We start from the raw sequence: 20642 nt of genomic DNA, 5'->3' as shown, positions 1-20642 counted from the left end.
TCACATCACTAACTGTTTGTCAAACTGTCCCACAGAAACCACAGATCCCAAATTCTGAGGAACAGAGCTGTAGGAAAACGAGAACATTGTCACAATTTTTTTTTTGCAGGAAAATGTCCCTTCTTATTTAAAAAATGTGACTTTTTCCCCCACAACCAGCTGTAATAAAGAACAAGGTTTGCTTCTAGGTATACAAATACTATCTGAAGCCTTCTGCATGGGACTCACAGCCAGAGATAGCTGCAGAGGTAAAATGATGAAGAAGACACTAGGGGAATCTTTTTCAGCAAAGGGATAAGGGTCAAAGGAAGAGAAATGCATTTAGGTGGGGAGCAGGGTTAGGCCAGGCCAGTTCTGTCCATAACAGAAGAGGGAAAGATAAGAAAGGTGGTGAATATGGGTTGGAGAACAGAGGTGGTGAGACCCAAGGTCTGGGGAGCCGAAACAGAGCATGCAAGGGATTAGGATTAAATGATTACATGACCATAGTCCAGGTTGGCTGACCCCAAATTTGATGCCTTCACTTAAAAATATTCTTTCCCATGCTTCCCTCAAGTTCCTCATGACTATTGAAGGATTCCTTCCTTGCTAAAGCTCTGCCTGACCTAAGGATTCCCATTCACAAAGGGAAACAAACCCAGACTGCAACTGAAACCATCTTACTATCCCCTCTGTGCATCTGCAATGGCACAGATGGGATGGAACAGGGAAGAGGATCAGGCCCTTCTGACTTTTCAAGACTTGCCATTATTTTACTCTTCTTGCTTGTGAGAATATTCTGTCCTGCTGACAACTTCAGAGAAAGGGGGAAAAGGTACAGGGCTCAGGGGAGCTGAGCAAGGACCTGGAACAGTTTTCTTTGGAAGGGCAAAAGTGTTTGTCTGTGACTGCACTTTTTATAGCTGATCCATTCTTTCTTTGTACTCCTCATTTATGGCAGCTAAGGGATTTTAACTGCTTCTTTCAGGATGTTGTTGCACCTTGTTACTTTCCTAAAGAAAAGAGTCATGTAAATCTGCAGCCTTTCATTTTCCTTTCCTTTCCAGTTTCCCCTCTCAGTTTTGGATAACGATTTTCCTACCAAGGCCTCTACCGTGTTCACTGTAAATATCTGTAATTTCTTCCTAGCTATCATTAACAACAACGCTTATTGGCTAGGTTACATGTGAGATCTCTGAGTCTGTTTTTTTAAAGAGTGAGAATTACTAGCAAAATGGTGAGAGTTGGCAGGCAACCTTGCTTAAATCCAGCCTTGGAACTTCCCATTTTGTATTAGCTGAGTTATATTTTTCCTGTAGTCAACTGGAGCACCATCTGTTATTGATGTGTGATAGGCCTATCTCTCTGGTGAACGGCAAAATCTGTCCTGTTTCCATGCACTTGTTTGCCTTAGTGAACGTCACCCTGGCTCCTAACCAATTACAAGACGTGCACTGGCCAAAGGAGATAAGACATTTTATTAATCACAGATACTACACTCTATGCACTTATTCCTTCTATTTTAACGGAAAGTGCTTGCTTGGGTAGAAGTCTTTTTGGAAACAGAATGATATATTTTAGTCTTGGTATCTGTTCTGTCGACATTGCATTTTAACCACAGATTTCTCTTGATTGGTAGACAAATGGTGAAAACAGGAAATAAAAGGATTCATTCAGCTGCAAAATTGTAGCAGAAAGTGTAGTCTGTTCAAATATCAGGATTAGGGGCTGTGGGAAGAATTGAAAATTTTGCTTGTTTCGTTAAAACAAATTAAATAGAACAATATTTCTAATCAGAGGATTTTACCCCAGGACATTTCTGTTCCCAGTTTCACCATCTAGTTCAACTCGAAAAAGGGCGGGGGGGGGAGAGCAGTGTCTAAAGGTTAAAGCACAGAACTGAATTTTATACTGGCACTGCCACTGACTCACTTTGTGACCTTGAGTAAGTCACTTTACTTCTCAGGGCTGCAGGTTTCCACATTTGTAAAATGGGCATAATAATATTTGCCTCGTGGAAGTATTGTGAAGCTTAAGGTTGGCAAGTACTTTGAGACCCTAGTCTGAAAGTGTATACAAGTAGTAATACTGTAGGTAAATGTACACCATTTCCTATAAATCTTAATCTATAATCAATTCTACATGGTTACTATGCACAAACAAATTTTGTAACTACACCTGATTGCAATATTTCATATAAAAAACTTTATGACAAAAGACGGCCTTTCAAAATGAACATTTTGATGGAAAACTGTTGGTTCTTAATACTTTTTCTGGTTTTTGGTTTTCAAAAACTAAACATTTTTCATATGCTTATCAAAAAACAAAAAAAAAATTCTGTGAAATTTTTGAAAAAAAAATTCAATTCTTTCTAAATTTGCCACAGAGAAGACCATTTTCCAAGCAGCTCTACTTGTAACTCATTGGAGAGGGCATGTGTCGATTTTTAAGGCCTTTCTTTCTTTGAAATGATTCATAGAGCATTTGAGGGGATCTGACCTGGAGATAGCTCACTTGAGACTACTCTAGAGCAAAACTAAGGGAGATATCAAGGAAGGGAAGGGAAAGAAAAAGGTGGAATGCAAAATGTAGATGGAAAATAGAATGAAAAGAGGAAATGAATTTTTTTTATTTGGATTCTATAACAAGTATCACACATCACAATCCAAGTGAGTTCAGTTCTTGTGATTGATAGCCCTATCCAAACATCTAATGTCAGGGACGATGGCCACTGCAAGTGCAAAATCTTTGAGACCTTCTTTTAAAATATGATGCACACTTTGAAAAAGTTTGAGATCCCCAGCCACATTCCCTACTGTTAATGATCTGACTACAGTTTGGGGATATTTAGATCATAAGCACTTGTGGACAGGGATTGTCTACACTTTTGTACAATGTCCTTAGCTCAGTTTTTGTGCTATAATAATAATATCATTTGAGATCCATACACACTCAGGAGCTAGCTTGTACAAATCTAAAGAGAATGTCAGAAGACTGTTGTAACAAATACCTGAAACATATAACAGGCTTAGGCAGACCTGGATCATGCAATATACTGGTAGTTATCAAGGAACATAAACTATTGCATAATGAATACCGTTTGGGTAAGTTAATACACCCATATACAATTAATAACATAAATCAAAATTATTTTTCAGAACATAATTGCATATTCACTTGATACTGCTCCTACTGAAGCCAATGACAAAACTGCCATTCATTTGAACAGGAGCGGGCTAAGCTCATTTTCTGTGAAATGAAAGTTTGGAGGAAGAATAGATTTAGTTTGAAAGATTTTGGAATGGTTTCCGAGAGCTCCACCACTCTCCTAGTTGAACAACTGGCCTTCACTGTTACTGTCAGCACCTCCCACCTGTTCTCTGTGCCACTTCTGTCCCCTAGTGCTCCTGAGGATTTCCCAGCTGTACTCTTAGCCCTCGCTCATACTCGCTCATCTCTCTTGGCTGCTTCTCAAGCATGAGATATGCAAGATGAAACATGAGCCACAACATTTGTCCAAATGCCAATTGTCTGGCATATCATTGTTCAAACATATAAAAGGGAGAATTGTCTGCAACTATAACTAGGGGAACTTCTAACGTCTACTGGTTATACAGGGAGTGAAGGATTTAAAAGTGTTTAACACAATTGTGATCAGTTCTGATAGGCTGAACAAGACACACATTCATTTGTTTAACACTTAGTTACTGGTCTAGCAGCAGAAAGAATAAGTACCAATAAGCAAGCCTGACATTTATTCTTTCAAACTTTGCTTTTTCTTGAAACACAGCTTTTGACCTGGCAGATTAAGACAGAACAATATCCAAAGGCTCTTCATACTCTCCTTTATATACTGTATGTTGAAGTAAACATTTGGGACTAAATCCAGCCCTCAGTTACACCTACACCCACGTTAGTGGGACTGCACAGATTTAAGAAAAGGCATAATTTTTTGTCAATTTTTGCCAGACTCAAAGGCAATTGGCCATAGCAAATGGTGACTTCTGGTTTTGGAAGTATCTAAACACAATTGTGGTAACACTTTTAAATCCTTCATTCCCTGTATTAGTAGAGTAATACTAATCTAAAAGTATATTATGCCTGAAAGTGTTGCTCTTACATATCCCATACTGAGAGAAACAAAATGGGGTTAGCAACATGCACAACAGAGTAACAAGGTGTTGAAAAACCCCTCAAGGAAAAGAAAGAAGAACCTAATTCCAAATCAGCCGGCTACACTGACTGTAGGCCAAATATTGAACTTGTTCAAGTCAGTGGTGGTTTTTATCATGATTTCAGTGGAAACAGGACTTGGTACAGAGTTGTTGGGTCAGACTGCCCTCTGGCAGGGCTGCTGGTGAGAAAAATTCAGTAGGGTTCCCTTCAGAGAATTCTGTCCATTTTGTAAAGGGACCACTCAATGCACAAAACTTACAGTACTGCAGGCTGGGAACATGCTTCTTTATTCAATTACATGACAAACAGAGTAGGGAGGGAAACAGCCACTAACTGAACAGGAAGTAAGGCAGGGTAGAGCTTGGCTCCAACTCGTTATACTCCAAGTAAGCCAATTAACCCCTTAAAACCACTTTACTACAGTCAGCACAACAGGACAGGATCCTGCTCCACCCCAGCACTCCACAGAATGACCATGTAGGTGTGTAGATCCAAGCAGATCTTCCACCAGTACAAAGCCATCTGTGTGACTGTCCTGTACTACAAGACTCCAGTTCTCTCTCCACCTTCATAACAGGGTGATTCCAACAGACCCAAGCTCCTGATTACTGCTTCCTGTAGGAACTCCTTCCCAAACCCCACTCCCACAGGTAGAGTTAATGTGAGTATAATTTGCATCTCCCTAGTCCTGCCCCAGCCCATCTACTCCTTACCCAACCCCAATGTAGGCCTTCCTTGGATGCAGAGAAAGGGAGAGTGCTCCAAAGGTAACTGAAACACACAGGTAAAAAAGGAACCACTTGAACATATTTCTGGGGCATCATAATCCAGTGCGCTATTAGAATGATCTTAAAAGGCATCTCACCAAATGCAAGAATCCAAAGTAATCACTGTTAAAATGAACACTTTGGTTGATAAGATTTAACTGAAGAAATATTAAGTCTAGTTAGTAGAGTTTGTTTTGTGTTACCAGCTCTAAAGGGTATATTAGACTTACCCTGCATCTTGGACATGTCTCAATCTGTCTAAGGAGTCAGCTCAAGAATAGAACATTCTTGGTTGTTATCGGCTTTGTTTGTTTTATGTCAAGTGGATTATCAGAGTGAAGTGAGGAATTAAAGACTGTTTGGATAGTTAGGAACTCTCCATACATGTTAAAACTACCTATTCCTTCAATTGCTTTTCTCACCTGATACTGGATTTGTCTACAAGCAAGGACTGAAATCTTCACTGCATGGAAACATGATCCTCTCTTTCTCTCGGACTCTAAAACCCTGATTGTGAGTTTTCATGGCCCCAGAGGGGCAGGAAGACAAGTAAGAAGCTTCCTTCTCTCCCTCCCCACACCTTGAATGGCTGCACTGGGGCCACTTGCAATAACAGTGTGTTCTTCAGGGAGCACAGGAACTACTCACTCCTGCTTCTCCTTGTTTGGGACAATCTCACACCACTCCATACAGGCCTGGTGAGCATCTACAAGGAACAATCTGCTCCATTTTAATGGATGAAGCAGATAGCACTTCACTGTGCAGAAAGAGAGTCATCATCTCTCCCAGGCTATTCTACTAGGCTATTCATTCATAATAGTTAATGGTCTGATTCTGTGAGGTGTTGTCTTCAGTTAAGGGTACTCAGCAGTTCGCAGAAATGGACCCTTATCTTTAATGCCCTGCATCAATCACTGATTTCAGTTACTCATCCTTCTGAGAGCAAAAGGTGGGGTGCTCTTGGATTTTTCTGAATAAGAATTTAAATGCCTGTCAGCCTATCTGCCAATAACAGAAAACAGATTGTAAATGTAACAGGATGCAATCAAGTCAAACAATTCCAGGGAGAGCACCAGAAGGCTTAATATTAGGACTACTGGTGTTCACAGTCTTTGCTAATGACTTAATTGTTTGTGTTGATTTGTGCTGGCATTGATATGCAGAGAGCAACACTTTCTATTTAAAACTGGGGGAAACTGTCAATGAATTTGCTATAACTGCAAAGACTGCATTTTAAAAAAATACATATTTCACTACCTGATTTACCTTAAAAAAATGAAAAGAAAAATATGAGTCCCTAAATTGTGCACACAAAATAGGACCAATTTTCTGTGTGGGATGGTTCCCAGAAATCTTTATCTTGCCTATCATAGTGCATTGTTCCGGAAGGTGAAATAAACCTTGACGATTTGTTAAGATTTAGTGCAGACTAAATATTGCTAAAAATAGCAGAATGAGAGTGACAAAAGGTTTCTGTTCAGCTGCTTATAGAAGCTCGTTGCTATAGACCAGACTTAGCAAACAGTTGCTGAACATTATAAAAAATACAAGTGTGCTTTTACTGAGCACTGTCTGAGGATGAAAGGTGCACATTACCGATGTCTGCACTACAGATAGAGCAGCTGTATCCTATTCTGGGAGCTCACCATTAAATCTGTGGCTTGGGTCTGTACAGCATTGTTCAGACTAGTAGGACAACTGATTATTTTAAGGGACTGGGGTAAGCAGTGGTTTCAGAGGGAGACCAAAAAAAAATAAAAAATAGTCCACAATCCTTTTGTGCACCACACATGTTCAGGAAGGAATTGTATTTTTCCCAGGTGAAATCCCTCCCCAAGATCCCTCATTGCAATGTGACTCCACACTGCCCCCCAATAATGAGTTGTGCCTGAATGGCATAGCTTAGTCCTCAGTACAGCTGGTTGGTTGGGAAATGTTTTTTGGGCCTAGGAACAAATTTCAATGACAATGAAAACATTTTCAATGTCCTTAAAATGTTGCCTTCAAAAGAAAACGGAGAAAAAGAATCATTGCAACTGAAAACCAATAATTTCAGCCCAAAAAAACTGGAAAATGTTTACTTCTGACAACTGAAAAATAGAAGATATGAGTGGAAATGTTTTGGCTTTTGGTTGCTGAAAACCAACATTTCCCATTTTTATTTTTAACAAAAACCACAAAAAAATCTCTTTATCTTCCCCACGAGCCCTCTCCTTTCTCCCAGTTCTGTCACTCCAGAACCTGCTACACAAAGATTTGTTTCTGGGTCTATCTTTCTGCACCCCAGACTGTCAGAGACTGGGTGCACAAGCAGGAAGCTGAGCTCTGGTGGAGTGGCATGTGCCTCTAATAACTCCATTAGATTGATCTGCAGGGCTTCAGAAGGAACTTCATCTTCAGATGGAAGGAAGTTGATTGAAGCAGAAGTTTGTGAAGGATGATGGGTATAAAACAAGAGAGAAAGGGAGATTTCCCTAAAAAGATCCTATCAGAAACACCACATACTTAAAGCAAACACATACATTGAAGTTTATAAATTCAAGCATGTTCTTGTATAGACTGAGGAAAAGTACCAATCCTGCATACAGCTTAGCCAACAAAGCCAACTGCTCTATTTTGTAGAGGTATTCATTAAGAACAATGAGCCACATTCTCAGCTGCCATAAATCAGGGTACAATTGACAGCAGCTGAGGATCTGTTATGGATTTATCTCCTGTTGCTCTGATTGGCTAAGCACCCACAATGCCAGCTGAAGTCAAAAAAACTGCAAGCCCTTAGTACCTTCAGCCATTGTGCCTGGCTGGCTGGTTCAGCACTCCTCTGTCCTACATTTTCCTGTCCCACCCCAGTCCCCTGAACAGATGAACTTACTCTGTATGTGTGTTGTGTGCGTGGGAGTGTAATTAAAGCACACAAGGTAAATAATGACAGATCAGCCTCTATTGTCTGTTGCTTAACAGCAGGAAAAGCGTCAACACTGTTTTTCAAATATAGAAGAATTGTTAATTCCAATTTAGCACTTCCTTCCAGAGGAGACCAGACAAAGTGTGAGAATATTTTCAAAATACATTGGCAGAAAGACAGTCCAAAAATTAAGGGGTGGAGGGCATAAACCACAAAAACAATAACAAATAGTAATAAATCTATCAGGACTGACAGCTCCTGTGTCTCAAGAGCTATTACTGAATTGTTCTTCCAGAATGCCAGTGCCGTCGCTGGTGCTTTTCTTGGGTTGCCTAGGGCCTGAAGCTAGCCATTGTCTTTGGCTGTAAATCTAAATTAGCATCAGCTGCTATGCTCTCAGTAACAAAATCTTTGGCTCCGTGCTGTATGATGAACAATGATTGGTCTAGAACTTAGTCTGAATTATGAATGGTGCATTATCCAAGGCTGCTTCTCTATGTGTTTCATTCATAGAAATTAAACGTGGCAGCGACTTATCTGATCCTCTGCTCTGGTCTCTTGCCACAGAGCTGGTCAGAACAATTTCAATGACTTTTCATTTTGTTGAAATATGCTGTTTCATCAAAGACAAAATGTTTTGCAGAAACATATCAGTTTCTATGACGTTTTCCTTGGGGCACAGTTCCAGAGAGCAAGTGATGCTCTCACACTCTGTAGCTTTGCTCCAGGGTACGGACCTGGGATAGGGGAGGACCTTCTCTGGCTGATTGAGAATGATCTGGAAAGAAAATTTTGACTCTGAATCAAGAAGAGCGACTTGAAACTGTGCCTCCCATATCCCTAGCCAGTACCTTAGGCACCTGGCTACATATGCCTTCCCAAATTGCAAAGCTTAGGTTTTGATCCAAAAAGGAAATGGACACAATTCAATTTCTGCAAAATCATTAAAATGGTTTAGTTTTTGTTTCAGTGCAGAAAGAAACCAAATTTCAAAACCTTTGAAGCTGCCATGAAGTGGAATTGTTGTCCTCCTAGTGATAATAAAATACTTAGTGCTGCTGGAACACTTTTCACCTGTAAAAATCAGGGCACTTAAAGCTAGTGTTATATTATCGCCTATTACAAATGGGGAGGGGAGAAAATATAACACTAGCTTAAGTGCCCTGATTTTTACAGGTGAAAAGTGTTCCAGCAGCACTAAGTATTTTATCATCACTAGGAGGACAACAATTCCACTTCATGGCAGCTTCAGAGTTTTTGAAATTTGGTTTCTTTCTGCACTGAAACAAAAACTAATTTTAATGATTTTGCAGAAATTGAATTGTCTCCATTTCCATTTTTTTGGATCAAAACCTGAGCTTTGCAATTTGGGAAGGCATATTACAAATGGGGAGGCGTGTATGGGGTGCCCAGGGAGGGGTAGTACCTCCAATGAGGGGACTTGTCATTCCCCTTCGGGGGTGGTCCGTCCACTTTGGTCCCCACCTGTCACTCAGCTCTCACCTGTGGCTCCAAATAGCTGCAGCATGCGCAGTGGCCACACCCCGGGCAACGGCTTTGACAGGCCGGCTAAACCAGGTAAGTGTAACTGATGGGACTCAAACCCTCAGTGAATTAGGGACATGCCTACCTGCATGCGACCTCAGGGCGAAAGAGATCGACCGGGCGAAAGAGATCACTAAGATCCAATGGCCAAGGCGGCGGTTCTGCAACACTTTGTGGATAGCAAAGGGCTTGACGAGGCACAAAAGATGTCAAGGCCATCCACTGCAACCAAAGAAGTTACCAGTCGTGACGATTTTTTGTACCATTGGTGTCTAGCTTCTAAGGTCAAGAGACTGGGATTGCTCCCATGCAATGGCTCTACCACTTTCACGCACAGGTCCTGTGCAAATCATCAAACATCATCATCATACCACCCAAGTCCTGCAGCAATGGGGGAGGGGCAACGCAACAGGTGGACGTTACCACTGGGAGTCGTAGTCCCAATCCTGCATGCAGGCGGCCTGTGGATAGGTGATCATCTAGCTCTGTACCTGGGGCAGCAGAGTTGCCCAGCAGTATCCCAGGCATCTGAGCAGCCCTCTTCAGGACAGCACTGCTCACCCTAGTAAGGGAGGCGCCTAGAAAAGGTGGCCTAAAAATTGCCTGCCCTACAACAACTGGCCAGCAAGCCGCAGCTGGCAGTTTAACCCAACCTGCGGCCGAAACCAAAAGAAAAATTTGAAGAAACTTACCATTGGTGCATGGAATGTTCGTACCCTCATAAATCGAGAAGCTGTTGCAAGACCTGAGAGAAGGACAGCTCTCATTGCTCGAGAACTAGCCGCTACAACATCGATATAGCGGCACTAAGTGAAACAAGATTGCCTGGGGAAGGTTCCTTGAGCGAACCAAGAAGTGGTTACACCTTCTTCTGGAAGGGTAAGACTGAGACAGAGAACAGAATACATGGAGTTGGTCTGGCAATAAAAACCTCATTGATGCATCAACTCTCAGACCTACCAGTGGGTATCAATGAAAGATTGCTGAAACTACGCTTCCCGCTAAATGCCAAACGTCATGCCACCATCATCAGAGCATATGCACCCACTCTAACATGCTCTGACAACTCAAAGGAACAATACTATGAAGATCTTGACAGACTGATCAAGGCCACACCTGTAACAGACAAACGACTCCTACTTGGAGATTTCAATGCCCAAGTCGGGGTTGACAGTGAGAACTGGAAAGGAGTAACTGGGCCACATGGTGTAGGCAAAATGAACAGCAATGGACTACTCTTTTTGAGCCTTTGTTCTGAAAATGACCTGACCATTACCAACACTCTGTTCCGACAAGCGGACAAATACAAAACAACATGGATGCACCCTAGGTCCAAACAGTGGCATCTGATAGATTATGCCATTGTCAGAAGGCAAGACATCTGAGACATAATGATCACCAGAGTAATGCGAAGCGCAGAGTGCTAGACAGACCACAGATCAGTCAGGATGTCTCTTCAACTTCACATCGCTCCCTCTCGGCACAAATGGCCTAAGCATGTGCGACCTGCTTTCAACATAGCCAAACTGAAGGATACTCAGTGTTTCAACAATTTCCAGAGGAGTCTTGATGACAAAGTGACATCCCACGGACAATTGATCTGTACTGTAACTGAAAGTGAGACCAGCTCAAGCAGATAGTGACTGACACAGCAATAACATCTCTTGGACCAAAGAAAAGAACACATCAGGATTGGTTTGATGAGAACCAAGAAGAAATATGCTCAGCACTGGAAGTAAAGAGAAAAACCTTTATCGAATGGCAGAATGACCCCTCCTCCGTCTCTAAACGGGACCATTTCAAGTATCTTCAGAGCAAAACACAGAAAGACCTCCATCAGATGCAAGACAACTGGTGGGAGAGCAAAGCCAAAGAAACTGAGCACTATGCTGAGACTCACAACTCAAAGATGTTCTTCAGTGCTATTAAGACTGTCTATGGACCTTCTAAACCAAGGACCACCCCATTGCTCTCATCAGACTACACAACGCTGATTAAAGATAAAGAAGGCATCAATGAAAGATGGTAAGAACACTGTAGCGACCTTCTCAATAGACCATCAACCATGAATAATAATGTCCTCAATGAAATTCCACAACAATCTGCTCTGACAGTTCTTGACTTTCTGCCCACTATAGATGAGATTAAGAAAGCTGTTAGCCAGATAAATTCAGGAAAAGCTCCTGGAAAAGATGTTATACCAGCAGAGATATACAAAGCAGCAGGTCCAGCAGCACTAGCAGCGTTCCACAGCGTGATCATCAGCATCTGGGAGGATGAAAACATACCACAGGACCTCCACAATGCTACTATTGGCTCTCTTTTCAAGAACAAAGGCAGCAAAGCAGAATGTGGAAACTATGGAGGCATATCTCTCCTCTCTGTTGGTGGGAAGATCATTGCCTGCATCATCTTGAACCATCTAATAGCCAATATTTCCGAGGCAAATCTACCTGAAAGTCAATGTGGTTTCCAATCTGGCTGGAGCACAGTCAACATGGTGTTTGCTGTCAGACAAACACAAGACAAGTGCATTGAACAGAATATGCACCTTTATGGTGTCTTCATAGATCTGGCAAAGGCGTTTGATACCGTCAACAGGGAAGCCCTTTGGACCATTCTAACACGACTTGGCTGCCCAAGAAAATTTGTCCAGATTATACGCCTTTTTCATGACAGCATGACAGGCGAAGTATTGTCTGATGGAGCCACATCAGCCCCCTTCAACATCACCAATGGCGTGAAACAAGGATGTGTTCTCGCTCCTGTCCTATTTAGCCTATTCTTTGCATGCGTCCTTTACCATGCAATGAAAGATCTGGACCGAAGTATATACTTGAAATACCGGCACAATGGTTCACTTTTTGACCTCCGTCGCCTGAATGCAAAGACTAAGACAGTGCAGAAACTCCTTCTTGAGGCACTCTTTGCTGACGACTGTGCCCTCATGGCTCACACTGAAAATGATCTTCAGCACATTGTCAACAAGTTTGCTGAGGCCTCGCAACTCTTCGGACTAACTATCAGCCTCGGAAAGACAGAAGTTCTTCATCAACCTGCACCTGGATCAAATGCTTCTGTCCCGAGTATCTCCTTTGACGGCACTCATCTTAAAGTAGTGGAGAACTTTAAATACCAGGATAGTGTCATATCAAGAGATGGATCACTGGATAATGAGATCAATGCACGAATATCCAAAGCAAGCCAGGCACTTGGCTGTCTGCCTGTCAAAGTTTTAAACCACCACAACATCCGGATGTCAACAAAACTGCTTGTGTACAGAGCTGTTGTTCTCTCATCTCTTTTGTACAGGTACGAAACATGGACACTATATAGGTGTCACATCAAGCAGCTTGAAGCATTCCATATGCACTGCCTCCGCAACATCATGAAGATCCTCTGGCAAGACAAAGTGCCCAATCTCGAGGTCCTCAAGAAAGCCCAGATGACAAGCATCAAAATGATGATCATGAAGTCACAGCTATGTTGGACTGGTCATGTCAGCCTCATGGATGCCAACAGAATCTCCCGCCAGCTTCTGTATAGTGAGCTCTCCCAGGGCATCCGGCATATCAGTCGTCCACTGAAACGTTACAAGGACACCATCAAAGCCAATCTGCAGTACAGCAGTATCAAACCCAGGTACCTTGAGGTCGCCGCCAGCGACAGAACACAGTGACGTGCAACAGTTAGAAATATCTGCATCGCCTTTGAGGAAGACCACTGCCGGTGTCTACAAGAGGCATGTGAATGACGTCACAGAGCATCAGCAGCGCACAATCCACTGACCGCGAACTTCCCATGTGCCATCTGCAGCAAAATGTGCACCTCTAGAATTGGCTTGTACAATAATCAGAGGGCACACCATGAGACCAACAATAGATGATCTGCACAGATTTGTCATCATCGGATCGATGGACTACCAAGAGACAAATGGGGAAACAGAGCGTAGAGAGCTTGAATGAATTGCCCAAGATCATATAGGATGTCAAGTGCAGGATCAGAAATAGAACCCAGCAGCTTGATTCTCCATTATCCAGAACCTTCTGCAGTCACCCATGCAGAGTGAGTGGAAAAACATGAAAATTATCTACCATTCTGATCTGGTAGAATTTTACACCCACTTGGCACTTTAAATAACTGCACAATGTGCAGAGCAATAGAGAATTGGGCGCTGGGTTTCCTGACTCATGTTCGTAAGTTCTGCTGCAGTCTGTTTCTCAATCTGCCTTTGTAGGGTTCTTGACTAAAAACATGCCACTTTTGCTGTCAAGCTCACTTTCTACTTTCCCACAGGATGATGACCTGTAAAACCCACACTAGTTACACTACTTTGACAAAGAACAAATACCCTTTGCATAATTTCCTAACAGTTAGCTGGTCTGGAGAGTGCCATTTAGCACAAACACCAAATCATAGAAATATAGGACTGGAAGGGACCTCAGGAAGTCAAGTCCAGCCCCCTGAACTGAGACAAGACCAACTAAACCTAGACCTTCCCTGACAGCTGTTTATATAGTCTGTTCTTAAAAACATGGCCGCTTCTCTCTGCTTTGTTACTGAATCCTTCATCCTCTTGCTCCACAAAAGTGCCTATCTGTATAGGAGTTCATTCCATTGTTTCATCCTAGACCATTCACCCCAATCCCCAAACTATAAGGTTTTTGAAGACCTACTGCAAACTGTGTGATTTCCTAGCACCCTTTTCTTTGAAGAGTAGATTAGAAAAATCACTGAAGTGTGGCACTCCACCTCAGGATTTACTATTTTTGTAATCACTCCCCGCCGCCAATCCTCCTCACAACATCTCTATCACCACCTTCCTGTGGAATTATTCAGTTCTCTTAAAGTGTAGTAAAATATTTTAATAAAGAATGAAACATAATCACTCCATTATTAAAATTCCAAACAAATGTGAGGGAATATAGAAGGGAAGAAAAAAGAGGTGGGGAAGATACTGACTACAGGTCAAACAGTGATCTTATTAAAAACACCTTTTGGGGGAAACGAAGGTGCTCTTCAAGAGTCAGATGAAGTTGTCTGAGATAAGTATCCAAAGGGAGACGGCACACCACAGCAAAGGCAAATAACAAGGCATCTTGAATTGCAGGTGGATATTGTGTCTTTTGCTCTTTACACAACAAACCACAATATGAGGAAACCACAGGAACATAGTTGGGTCCCAAATAACCATGTTTATACTAAACAGGCACAAATATGCCAGACCTAGTTTTGAAAAGGACCACTCAGTGCAAAAATAAGAACAATGATAATAAAGCCTACTCACAGGACTGAAGACTGGGGACTTGCTGCTTTATTCAGCTGCATCACAAACAGTATGGGTGCACCTTCCACTGAATCAAACAGGAAGTTGAGTGGGATGTGTAGACCTCGTATGAACAATGCATGAAGTAAGGAAGAGAAGTTGGGAAACAGGTTAACAAGAGACAAGTCATAAAGTTATAAGTGGCCTTGTAAATAACATGTAGCTAGTAGATATAGAAATGGTAAGATGAGTAAAGTGTAATAAGCTTGCAGCTGCAGCTTTGCTTACTACCATACTTTGCAGCTCATGGATAGTTCATAGGATTGGTTACAAAAATTAATAGACAAATCATAAAGTGTGTGATACACTTAATACTATTAGTTAATATTTTGTAAGCGTATACATGAGATGATTCATGATTTATGTATGTTGGATGTGTATTATACCTGTATCCACCCCTTACACTTGAGCTTGATCAACTCAAGTTCAGTTTGATTGTATGCCAATCAAGAATCTTCAGTGATGAGTCTGGAGCTTAACTGATTTCCTGGATTTCAGAGAACTGAATAAAGTGTTCTCTCAGAACCGGATGAGTGTTCTGGGTAAGCCAAGTGGAAAAGGTCTCAGAGGGAATCCCAACAGGGTAGAACATTGCTCTATCTCATAACATTCTGGGTAACCCAGTTAACCCATCACCACTTCACCACATCTAGCTATGTACATGAGGTTGCTCTGATGGGTTTCTGGCAGCTACTGACGCACAGAACATAGTGAGCACGACTACTGGGCTCCTAAACTATTTAAAGGAATTAAAAAATGAATTAAAGCTATTGTTAAAAAAAATTATATAGTACACAAGTTAAGAAAAGAGTGTCTGTACATCTGGGTATAGTGCTTAGATTATCCACAATGTTTTAAAAAATCATAAGATACATATAGTGCATAAATCAGCAATAATCCAAATTAAGATGAATAAATTTAACAATATGCTTTAGATATTAGAATCTGAATACTCGGGTACATCACTCATGAAAAGTTGTACAGAGAGTTGGTTGTAGAAAGCAAATATAGGGATGAGTGTAGATTGTCCCTCAGTAATTGAGCATTTAGGGTAGATTGTCCATTTGGAAAATACAATCCATGAGGAAATTATTTCAGTTACTTTCCCCACTGTGCTTCTCATCAGCACTTCAGCCCATCCCTCCTGGTATTGCTGATGTCCGGTGATGTGTTCTATGTAGATGTCCCTCGACCACTTGATGGCGTCCAACTCCATGAGTTGCCGCATCAGCCAAGCGTAGCACTGACCGATTCTGCATTCTCTCAACACTCGTTCATTACTGGGGTTCCATGATCCAAAGATCAGCACGTCTGTCTGAACCTGGTAACCCTTAGTTCTCAGTGTTAGCCGGAGGAGTGTATTTCTCCACCTTTCGAGCTCAGGCATCATGGAAGGCCTGGGTCCCGTTCTCAAAGGGCACTGCGACATCCACCAGAATGATCTTCTTCTGGTCTTCATTGCTGATGATGATGTTTGGTCGCAGTTGGCTATCAGTTCCAGGGATGGTGAGAATTTGGCAAGATGGGCACTGGCCAGCTAGAGTGACCAAAGAAGAGTCATCTCATTCATAGTCAGTAACCTCTGATAAAGACAAAATCTTATGAGAGTCATAAGCATCTACTCAAGACTAAGGAGTTGGCAGAGACAAGTGAAGTGAAAGCAGACACTTGAAAAATTGAAAATAATTCACAAATTGATTTTCTTATTGACTATGAGACTGAACAGTCTGTTACAGACAAGGACTTGCCTAAAGAGGATTTGCAATATAGCAGTTCAGGAGGGTTGCTGAAACACCCTAAAAGACTGATCAAGACATCTTAAGGTTGTGTTAAAGCAACCTGAGGGATTTTTAAGTAATATATTTGTTTTGTTTTGTTAGTATTTTAGTTTGGACAGGGATTTAGATGCTTATAAAGAAATCATTTATAACAAAGAACTTTTATTTTTTCAGTCCAAGTCATATATGGACACTGTCCCCATTAAACCCTTAGGCTGTACTTGATTCTTCAGTGAGATAACACAGTGTAATAGAACCATACCCTTCTATTAGCTACCTGAGCGTATAACCAGTTGCTCTCTCTCTGAGCACCTTTCAGACTGATCTTGCACAGGGAATTCCTTCCCTTTTATCTTTAGATAAAATCCCATCAGCCTGGGTTTTAGAAAAATTGTACCATCTTATAGTCACATTGCCCTTGTATCTGTTATTCATCTGTATGGATCAGCTTTAATTCAGCAGGGAGTTTCAAGCTGTCACCTGCCTGTAATCAGAACTTTTCCCCTCACTGTTAAGTTTCTCATTTGACTGTACAGTTGTTTTTCCCTAAACAAATGTAGACTCAGAAGATGAAAAGAAGCTCTTCTTCCTTCCCCTTTTCTCTGGGAACTCAAGAAAATTCTCTAGTCAGTGTTGGTTTCTTTATTTTCTCCTACTTCCAGTCTCACAAGCCTTTGTGTTTGAATCTCTTTTCTCTAGAGATTTTGCTAGAGACCATTAATCTCAGGTGTGTTACAGAGTTGCTTTCCACCACCACATCCCCCTCCACCTCAACAAATTATCTCTTTAAATTCATTTTCATTTCCTTAACTTTTTGTAATCCATCGACTAGGGAAAACATTTCCACAATACAGAAGGGCACCTCAGGCCATCAATTTTTAAGCACCTTCCTCTTGATTTCAATGGGAAACTCCACTTTAGCTCCCTGAGGCAGAAATGTAAGTTAAGCAGTTATCTTTATACCTGAAAGGCCAAATTGTGGCATTTAGCCACTGGCCTGAGTAGGAAGTGTGGAGCCATATATCCCCTATGGGAAATTCAGGAATGACTGTGCCTCAGCAATAATGTGCAAACATTTTAGCCTCCCCTCTTAACAAATCCTGTGTACACTGACTGGAGTTGAGGCTTGTTTCACTGTGATCTCCTCCTAAGCCTTTTTCCCCTGCAGCGTGGCTCTATTCATATACTCTCAATCTTAATATGTATTTCTTGCTAGCGGACTTCTTATATTGGCTCTAAAGTGTGCTTTTGTCACTCACTGGATCTGACACCGGGCTCTACTAGCTCCACCTATCTCTACATCATGTTCCCCTGTTCCTCATCATTCATTTTATCATCATCTTTCATTTAACTGGAAAAATGTTAGCATTGTGCTGTTGCTGTTCTCCTTCAAATGAGTTGTAAATATTAAAAAGAAGAAAGCAATCCCTGCATGGTATCCAATGGTAAACTTTCACCACTCTAGCAGCTGTCATATATCTTTGAGTTTTCTAGCCAACAAGCTCTTTTATCATGACCTATAGCTATCGCTTTAAATGTAGCAAATAAGGCAAGTTAAATAACGGAAATTTACATTGTGCAGAGGTCACGGATAAATACTAAGTAGGCTTAAATATTAATTATTTTATAAGGGAAATTCTCTTTCATAAAGAGAATCTCCATTGCTAAATATATCCATTTTATTAAGGAGAATTCTCTCTCCCAGTGGGCTTGTGCACAGTACAAACTGTTACCATATTTGAACAAAGCTGTGAAGAATCAATTAGCCACTCTCTTCTCTAAGGGGAGCAGTCATTTCTAAGGGCAAAATTAAAGCACATTCAACTGTCATGCTGCACCTGCTGAATCGTTCCTTAGTGCTGTCAAGGAACTCTCACCTTAGTGCAGTCGAGGTGGCCAGTCTATGGCTTCATGAAGTAAGGGGTAGGCTGGGTCCCCAGGATCACTATTGGTATTTCAAAATTGCTAAAGATAATTTGCTAGTCAAGAACGAAAATTCCTGCTTGCAGCTTTCTGAACAGTTCTATGTTCTTAAAGATGTGAGCATCATGCACTTTCCCTGACTGGCCAATGTTGATGAAGCATCCCCAGTGAGCCACCAATACTTGCATAACAATTGAAAAGTAGCCATTCCTGTTACTGTGCTCTGTGGCAAGGTGGTCTGGTGCCAAAATAGGGATGTGCAGGCCAAATATTGCTCCACTGCAGTTCGACCCCATTGCTGCAAATTCATCCACTATGTCCTGCACATTGCTGAAAGTCACAATCCTGCATAGCAGGAGATGGTTAATAGCCCAGTGCACTTGCATAACGATGTCCCCAAGAGTGGACTTTCCATCTCCAAAATTATTTCCTACTGACCAGTAGCAATGCGGCATTGCAAGTTTCCACAGTGCAATTGCCACTTGCTTCTCTGCTGTCAGTGCAGCTCTCATTTTGGTGTCCCTGCACGGGACAGCTGGGCCAAGTTTGGCACAGAGATCTAGGAGTGTGGCCTTGAACATCCAAAATTTCTGCAGCCGCTGCTCATCATCACAAGCCTGCATTAAGATGCAGTCCCAGAATCAGCTCTTGTTTCTCAGGCCCACATATGGCACTCCATCCTCTGCAATTGCTCCATGAATGCCACCAACAACCTTGAATTGGTTCTTGCTATGTCCCACAGCAATCTGTCCTTCAAGAAAACTTCTTGTTCCTCACTGATTTGGTTCTTCATACAGTTCTGCAAATACCAGAGGATTGTGCGTCCTGTATTTGCAATGCTTAAGAAAACAGCGCAGAGCTGTTCAGGCTCCATGCTTCTGTCAGACTGTGGATAATGAGGAGGGCTCCGTGGGTTTGTGGGATTTTTGAAAAGGTGCGAAAGTTATGGGATATAGATACCATTATGGGATGGAGACAATTGCACACAGGGAAGTTGACCCTTTGCTCCCAGTTACCCCTTGTGTGACTCATTTCTGCCCCACCATGCACTGCTAAAATTTCGCAAAAGACACTGCACTGGACCGTGGTGGGTTGTACACTGGGATCCCTACTCCAGGTACACCGCACTGTGCATCAACATAAGCATTCCTGGTCAGCACTTGCAGCACCGACTCCAGGAACAAAGTTTGCACACACATAAGCAATACACTAACTGCAGTGCTTTATGCTAACATAACTTGTATCGAGCAGTTTGTAGCGTAGGCATGCCCTATAAGTACTTACACAGGAAGAAGACTTCTGATAGTAGAGGGCTCTTTGATCTAGCAGATAAAGGCAGAAAAAGATCCAGTGGGTGGAAGCTGAAGCCAGACTAATTCAGATCAGAAAGGCACAGATTTTTATTTTATTTTTTTTTTATTTTTTTACAATAGGAGTCATCAACCAACAGAACAACTTGCCTGGGAAGGCAGTAGGTTCTTGGTCACTTGGAATCTTTACATCAAGATTGGAGGCCTCTTTCTAAAAGACAAGTTATGGGTTTGATGCAGAAATTGCTAGGCAGTAGTCTAAGGCCTTTGTTGCATAGATCAGACAAGATTATCATAATGGTCCCTTCTGGCCTTAACATCTATAAATCAAAGGCATATGCTCCATGACACTGATTAAAGTATGATAAGAGTAGTGTAACCAGACATTTTTATTTATAACTTGGTTTTGGAGCACCTATCAAATCATTAGAATTTGGGGGACATAGAATGAATAAGTACAAGAGAGGCATAGCATCGAAAGATATCATCCTAACAGTACTTGTTCTTTAACGTATTCACTCAGGCTGGCGTTTCCAGAGGAGCCCAAAGGCTCCTAACTCTCTTATGCGCTACTACTACTTCATTTCTTTTTAAATATATTGAAATTTTTGTGAGCTAATAGGATTGTTCCTGCATCCCTGGCCATTTTATTTGAAGGTTCCTTTGGTTTTCAAGCTCCTCTTAACTTTAAATCGACTGGAATGAATTAAAAACCAGTGACTAGATCTGAAGGAGGCCAATGTGATTAAGAAGTTTATAAACGGGCAGGACTGATGGAATAAACCAGTCAGGCTGGGACAAAAGTGATTAGCCACATTAGTTTTTTTCTGGATTTATTCACCCATTTTAATCCATTCTCATTAAATTAAAAGGAATAAACAAACGCTATCTCTCTGATATTTGCTGAAACTGACTTTTACTGTCAAGCTAAGG

General features: G+C 41.6%; 1 long non-coding RNA gene across 1 annotated transcript in view; it reads right to left on the bottom strand.

Annotated features, from left to right (window-relative positions):
* Positions 1-15418, bottom strand: part of LOC116833050 (uncharacterized) — a 78047-nt gene extending 62629 nt beyond the window's left edge. The window contains exon 1 of the long non-coding RNA XR_004375596.2: positions 14660-15418. This is a non-coding gene — a long non-coding RNA (uncharacterized LOC116833050). The remainder of the gene's footprint in view (positions 1-14659) is intronic.
* Between the last annotated feature and the right edge of the window lie 5224 nt (positions 15419-20642).

The sequence above is a fragment of the Chelonoidis abingdonii genome, chromosome 5 (genome assembly GCF_003597395.2).
Source record: "Chelonoidis abingdonii isolate Lonesome George chromosome 5, CheloAbing_2.0, whole genome shotgun sequence".
NCBI lineage: Eukaryota > Metazoa > Chordata > Testudines > Testudinidae > Chelonoidis > Chelonoidis abingdonii.
The sequence above is the reverse complement of the archived record's forward strand: the minus strand, read 5'-3'. Positions and strand labels throughout refer to the sequence as shown.